We start from the raw sequence: 7,757 nt of genomic DNA, 5'->3' as shown, positions 1-7,757 counted from the left end.
ATCGACATGGATGGAACAGGAGGGGATTATGCTAAGTGAAGTAAGTCAAGCAGAGAAAGTCAATTATCATATGGTTTCACTTATTTGTGGAACATAAGGAATAGCATGGAGGACATTAGGGGAAGGAAGGGAAAAATGAAGGGGAAGAAATCAGAGAGGGAGACAAACCATGAGAGACTGGACTCTGGGAAACAAACTGAGGGTTACAGAAGGGAAGGGGGTGGGGGTATGGGTTAGTTGGGTGATGGGTATTAAGGAGGGCATGTGATGTGATGAGCACTGGGTGTTATACGCAACTAATGAATCGTTGAACACTACATCAAAAACTAATGATGTACTATATGTTGGTTAACTGAACATAAAAAAAAACATAAAAAAAAGAAAGGGGCACTTTGTAGAGCAAGGTAGGAGTCAATGTAGCCCCCTGCTCTAAAGTCAAGGCTAAAAGGAAAGGAAATTGGTGATCATTCCTCAGGAATATGAGCAAAGAGCTGGAATCATCATCTCAGTAAGAAGGTCATGAAAGACCCTGGGAAGAGAAACATGGGAGTTTGTGAAATTCTAACGCTTTCTTTCATTGGTGTTTTCATACCAATGATCAGCAGTGAAAATCCTTTAAAAAAAAAGGAAAAAGGGACCACTTCTTTGGGAGACGCTGAGAAAAGAGGATGTAGAGAGATGTTATTCCACTCTGCAGCTGACTGGGTCCCAAGCAGAATCCAGGGTGGGGATGCTGCAAAGGCCATGTGTTTCTAGGGCTCTGGCAGAAGAAGGAGAGAGAATAGCCCATGTGGATGCTGACCTGGACCCGGGAGGGCCACCTGGGCTGAGCCTCAGAAAGACCAAGGAGGGTTCATTGCATGAGGGTTTTGGTTATAAAACCAGAGAAAGCCATCCTCGGGCAACTCCCTCATCCCCCAGAAGAAAAGCTGAAACAGTTTAAAAGCGGTGCCCTGTTGAGATTGGAGCAAAGACCCGCCTTTGCAACATATCCACAGAATGAATGTAAGAGTAAATAGGTGAATGTTTGCATTTGAAAGTAAATAAGCAAATAAGTGGAGCCTAAATGTTGCAGTGCAGACATACCCACGAATGCCATAAAACTGCTCAGCCCCTACGAGCTGCAGGTGTCCGGGATCTGAGAAGCAAGCAGCTCAGGTCCCCAGCAGTTTCCAAAGTGGTGCTTGGCTGATGAAGAAGACTGAAGAATTCCGATAGGGGGAGGAGGGAGGCGGGAAGGGGGAGGGGTTGACAGAATCTTGTTCTGTTCTGTTCATTCTTGGGCTTGAGAACGCAGTTTTCTCCAATTCAAAAAGAAATAAAACAGAGACCTCTTTTGCCTCCCTCTGCTCATCCTAAACTCTCAAACTCTTTCCCACAGGTCCATAAAACTATCAAACATCCACTGAAGTGGAAAAAACAAGAGGTTCTCTATCCTTCAAGTCACAAGCTTGGGAGCCCCTCCCTTACAAAGAGAAGACTTGATCTGTCACCTCAATAATGACACTGTCACTGCAAAACAGGACCCGGGACTGGGAGAGCCCCACCTATGGATGCAGGTAAGTGGGGACCCGGAGCCCTCCTCTAGAAGTAGATTTTGCTTGAGTTCTCGAGACTAGGGCTGAAAAGGGTGTTGAGCCTTCTTACTGAGTACACCAAAGAGCAGGCATCAGGGGTGTAGAGGTCCCTGAGTATGGTGAGGCAGGCAGGATTCCCAGACTCCAGGATTTCCCTCCGAGGCTCAAATGTACCTCAGGAGGTCTCACCTTTACTACTCTCTCATTCTCAACATGTGCTTTCTGGTCTCTTCTATTCCAACCCAGCCAAAATATCACCTCCTCCAGGAAGTCTTCCTTGACCCTCAGATTTTGTCAGAATAGCGGAGCGTTCAAGAGCGTGGATCCGAGAATCCCTAAGCCTGGCGTTGTACCCATAGCTACCACTTACTAGCTGTGGGCTTTGAGCAGATGACTTCACCTCTCTATGCTTCAGTGTCCCCTTTTAATATGAAATTAGGGGAGTAACATTGTGAGCATTAATTAAGTTACGGCACAGAAATGCCACAGAGCAGTCCCTGACATATAATAAAAATTCTATAACTATCAGTTATTGTCATTTGTATTATGATTCCCCTTTATTGCACTCTTGACACCCAGAGTTATTTGTTCAATATCCACATCTGCTCCCAGCCTTCAAGCGCCCAGAAGTTCAGGGAGTGTGTCTGTCTTGCTTCCCGCTGAATTATGACTGCTTGACACAGCACATCAATGGCTGAATAGATTTTGAATAACGAGTGAATCAATCAATGAATTGAAGATCTTCAACAAACACTGAAGTGACACCAGACCCCTCCAAGAATATTTATCATGTTTTCTTTAAAATTCCTAGGGCCTCGCACAATTTCAGGCTTCTAATAGACAGGAAATAAGTATTTTTTGGATGAGCAACGACACTTTCGGGCAGAGGTGCACGAAAAGTAGGGATAGGAAATGCAATTGCCAAGCCTGTACAAAAATGCCAGAAACTGTTTGTTCTCACGAACACTTAACCTTCAAGGAAGACCATCTACCATAAAGGGGCTTGCCATGGAGCAACCAATGAAAACACAGACAAGAAGGATCATCGTGGCTGCCAAGCGAGTATCTTCAGAAAGGTTCGTCCAGATTGTGTTACTGGGGAGAAAGCAAAAATCAACACCTTGCCACATAGATCAATAGGGTTTTATTTTCACTTCTGGTCTCTGTGCAGTGCTGATCTGCAGGGAGTCCAAGCTTCCTGGAACCCCCAGGAGACCATGTTAGCAGAGGCTACACTATCATATAATGCTGCCATCTCGACACAAGACTCTGGGGTTTGCAGTAGCAATGGGAAGAGCATGGGGAATCACACGCCCGACAGCTCGGGGAACGAAACGGAGCCTCGGATCACTTGAGCTCTGGTCTGAGTCAGCACCGGTCCGAATCTTTTGTGCAATGCCTGGAAGGAGAAAGTCTTTGGAAGTAGAGTAGGAGTGACAATGTATTGTCTTAATAATTTTTCTTAAGGAGGAAATTGTGGGGTTTTTTAAAGGGAAGACCATAGGAAGTTTCTTAGGGCAGAAGGTGGGGCTCTGGAAACATGGATGTGGGCAGGAGCTCTGGCAACAAAGAAAAAAAGAAGCCATTGTGCATGAGATAGAAGAATATAAAGGAGAAAAAAATCTCTTTTGTTCCAAGGAAGGGGAAGGTGATTAAGAGAGCAAAGTGATGTGCTCAAGGTGTAAACTGTGCTCCAGCTTTCTTCTCTTATGTACATGTCTTCCGCAAAGGTAACCAGCACAAGGACGGCTTCACATGAGCCTATCATGTGAGAGTGTATGCATGCGTGTGTGGCGGGAGGCTGAGCTCCTACCTTGGCTAAGCAGGTATGCCACTGAGACATCATGCACCAGAGAGTGAAATATCCCATAAAGCAAGGAAGCCCCAGTGCCAAAGACAGCTACGCAAAGTGTAAAGCCCCTGGGAATTGTTAGAAATCCGGGACAAAACTTTGAATTTTCAGAGTCTAGGATGGAGGCCAAAACACATCTCACTGAGCTCACAAGTGATGGGAAGACTTTGGCTGGAGTCTGGGACACCTATAAATTAAACACTCATCAAAACGTTTCTGCTCTCTTGCCTTGCAGTGATAAGCACTTCATGCTAAAAATAAAAGCGTTCATGGGAAGAACGGGTCAGGGAGGATCTAGGATCTGTCAAAACTGTTTTTAACCAGAGACCTTAGAAAACAATCCCAACCCTAGTAGCAGCTTTACACCCTGGGTCTTCTGTCTCCTTTGACTCACCATTTCATCAAAATTAAAAATACTACTCAGATGGTAGCCTTCTTCTGGAACCCACTGCTTTAATATGGGGGGCATGATCTCCCAGATTCTCTAAAAGCTTAACATGTGGAAAACACAGTGGTTCCTGGAACCTTCAAACTAGGTGTTGCATTTTTAGAGAAAGAGATTTTACCCTCTGTTTCAGGGTCTTCTTTAATTATTTGGAAAACTTGTTCCTGATCACATTAAAGCCTTAATGTGCTGGGAAAATCTGAATGAACTCACATGACTTCCAAACTACACACACACACACGTCCCTCTTAACTGATCACATATGAGATGATTCATTCAATGAAACATTTGGTGGCACATCAAACCATACTGGCTACTAGCTCCTCTCCATCCCTTCCCTGGCCTTTTGAAGGGCAAGATGGAGACTCCAGAGCATCTTGGGCAGACATCTAAGGCCCTGCTGACCCCAGGGAGCATCCTTGGCAACAGAGTTGTAGTGATCTTGGGCAGAAAACCAGAGAAGCCTTGAAAGTCGTGGAAAGACTCTTGTCTGAGCCCCTGGTTCTTAACTATTCTGTGACTCTTTCAAGATCAAGTTTTGTCACAGAAATTTAATTAGATTTTTGGGAACTTTTCATTGTCATATATTTATTTTTATAGCCCTTCAGTTATTCATTTTTTTATTAAATATATATTAAGTGACTGCTGTGTTTAAGTGGAGGATACAAGGCATGAATATATATTAATATATATTTGTTTTCTGGGCAATCTCCCTCTCTAGATGTTGAAAGCATCTAAATCAAATGCTGATCTCTCTTTCTGCATAGTCTCTGTCATGGCCTGGCATAGAACAGGTCCCCACAATCCTGCTGAGTGAATGAATACAGCTACAACTTAGCAGTTAAAAGCATACTCTGTGGATCTAGAAGAGCCAAATTTGGATCCCTGTTCCCCCAGAAGCTTAGACATGCTATTTAACCCCACCAGCCCCAGTTCCTTATATGTGCCATGAGAACAACAGTTTTTTTTTTTTTAAAGGTTTTATTTATTTATTTGACAGAGAGAGAGTTAGCAAGAGCAGGAACACAAGCAGGGGGAGCTGGAAAGGGAGAAGCAGGCTTCCCGCGGAGCAGGGAGCCCCACGTGGGGCTCAATCCCAGGACCCTTGGATCATGACCTGAACAGAAGGCAGACGCTTAACTGACTGAGCCACCCAGGCCCCCCGAGAACAACAGTTCTGATGATTAAATGAGATAATGTGCGTGAAACATTGAGCACACTGCATGGTACGGTGCACATACTTAGTACGTGCTGGTTGCTTTTATTATGTTATTATCTGTTACTTCAAGTATATGAATAAGACATGTGTCTTGTCCTCAATTTACATACTGGTAGATCTAAATGACTTTAAGTGCCCTCAGAGATTTAGAGTGATGTGTTCAAGGCAGATTTAACAAAATCAGTTAAATAAGATATTGCACAGTGACTAGAAGAGTGTTCTAACTCCTAGTCTTGTCTGTGGTTCCTGGTCTTTTTCTGAATCTATTTTACCGCCTCAGAGTCCATCCAGCTGTTTGGAGCAAAGAAACAGATGCCATACTTATTCAAAGGATATAATTTCACGTGTTCTTCACCTGTGTTACTTTACAGACCCCCCCCCCCCCGCCCCATGCAAAAGCTATGGCAAATAGCATTCTCTCTAGGAAGCAGTAAGGGTTCTTTAAATCGCAAGGAGTAGAAGTCCCAACATAAACTAGATTAAACAGTAGAGGAGAATGTTGGCTCACGTGACAGGAAAGAGTGAAAACTGGCAGGCTGTAGTGTGAACTAGTCTAGTAGCTCGGTGAGATAACGTGAAAGACCTGTTCGCTTATAAGTCAGCTCTGCTCTCCAATGTCAGCAGCATCCTGGGGCTGGCCCCATCATGGTCACATTATGAGGGCAGACAGCAATCTCACGTCCAACGCAAAGCAGCGGCTTCCACCCTACAAGCATCAAACAATACCTTGAGCTCTGTGGTGATTGGACCACCCCTGAACCAATCCAGCTGGCCAGGGAAATCCCGTGAGCCAATTGGCTTAGACCTAGGATATTCTCAACCTATCACTGTGGAAAGCAAGGTGGACTTAACCTCATTGGCTGGGACCCATTAAGGCCTGGCCCTGGAGCTGTGCCTGGGGAAAATGCTACCCAGATAAGTCTTACGTAGTGGGAAAGAGGTAGAATGGAGAACCCTCATTATAAATGAGGAAGAACTAAGGGAAGCTGGGCATGTCGAAACTGTATTTAGAATAGGATTTGCTTGATTCTCATGCCAGCATGTTTTTTTTCTATTTGCTCACTTTGTGAGAGGTGGGTCAATTTATTATGGATTCTATCTTTGCTCTCCAAGGGGAGTGGGGCGTGGGTACCAAAGCACTGGCAAGAGGGATACCTTTCTGCTGCATGGCTGCTTGGTGCGTACCTGGTTTATGTTATTGTCTGCAAAGGATTAGAATGAGTTTGGGAGACCCCAGAGGTCAGAACAATTTTACAGTCATTGCATGGATCTTGTAGGAGTAGGTCAATTAGAAAGAAGTACACGGGTCTTGTGCTGTCCAGCTGCTGTCCCATTTGGCCAGTCCTAAAGCCCATCCTATCATGACAGCCGGAAGATACCTAACCCCGTTGAGTCGTTGAAGGGCTCCAACCTGGTTGGAGTTCACAAGTGCAGAGTTCCAGGTGGTGGCTCAGTACATCTCATCACCCCGGCTACAAGAATGACAGCCCCACGAGGACCCCATGTTTCTGACGGTCTATCCCAAGAGTCTGAATGGAATCTCTGTGTACACAGGGATGAGCACTGAATCAGGGATAACTTTGCCCTTTAAACTTGCAAGAGCCATATGGGAGGAAGCCTCATAAAACAGAAAGAGTCCTAGACTTGGAATAGAAGGGCCTGTGTTGAAATCCTGCTGTCACGTGAAATTTGGTTTTCCTAAGTTATTAACTAGCACATATCTTTAGCCTATAGTCAAACTTCAAAAAAAAAAAAAATCAAATACATATTGATTCCATGCCACTTTTAGGTTACCTCTATCCTCTCCTTCCCTCCTCATCTAAAACTCCCAAAAATGTTACCTACATTTCTCTGCTTTTTATAATATATTAATTCTTCTTTTTAACAGCTTTATTGAGATATAATTCATAGGCCACACATCACCCTCTAAAGTCCACAATTCAATGGCTTCTAGGATATTCACAGTTACGTAAATATCGCCACAATGAATTTTTGAACATTTTCATCACCTCAAAAAGAATCCCGCACCCTTTACCCATAGCCCCCAATCTCCTCGTGAACTCTTCTCAAAACTTTTTATTGAGAAATATGCAAAGGAGAGATGTAATATAGATGCAAAGTTTAAAAAGTAAAAATAAAACAAATGAAACATAAGCATTTGTTGAATAAAGAATTGGAGTAAAAGACAAAAAGGGAGCAAGTGAACAAGTTAAAAAGTGAAAACGGAACAAACGTCACGCCCACACTCCCCAGACTGAAAAATAAAATTTTGCTAATACTGTTGGTACTCCCTGTGTTTTCCTGATTTCTTCCCCTTGCGTTCCTCCCAGAGGTCCCCAATGTTTTGAATTTTTAAAAATCATGTTGATTGCTTTTCTTGATAATTTTCCCAAAGGCATGTGTTCTTAAACTCCATATTATTTAGTTTTGCCTGCTTTTAAAAGTTGAATAAATGACACCAAACTGAATATATTCTTCTGCAACTTGTTTTTTCCCCCCTCAACAGTATAGGTTTTGAGATTTATCCACGTTGATGCTCTTGCTGTATTTATTTTCACTGCTTATTTATTTGTTGTCTGAGTGAAGCACAATTTATTTATCCATTTCATAGTAGACAGACATTTTAGCCATTGTTTTTGCAATTTTATTTATTTTTATTTTTTT

This window comes from Leptonychotes weddellii, chromosome 5 (genome assembly GCF_054177405.1).
Source record: "Leptonychotes weddellii isolate Sample4059 chromosome 5, ASM5417740v2, whole genome shotgun sequence".
NCBI lineage: Eukaryota > Metazoa > Chordata > Mammalia > Carnivora > Phocidae > Leptonychotes > Leptonychotes weddellii.
This window is presented reverse-complemented; position numbering follows the sequence as displayed.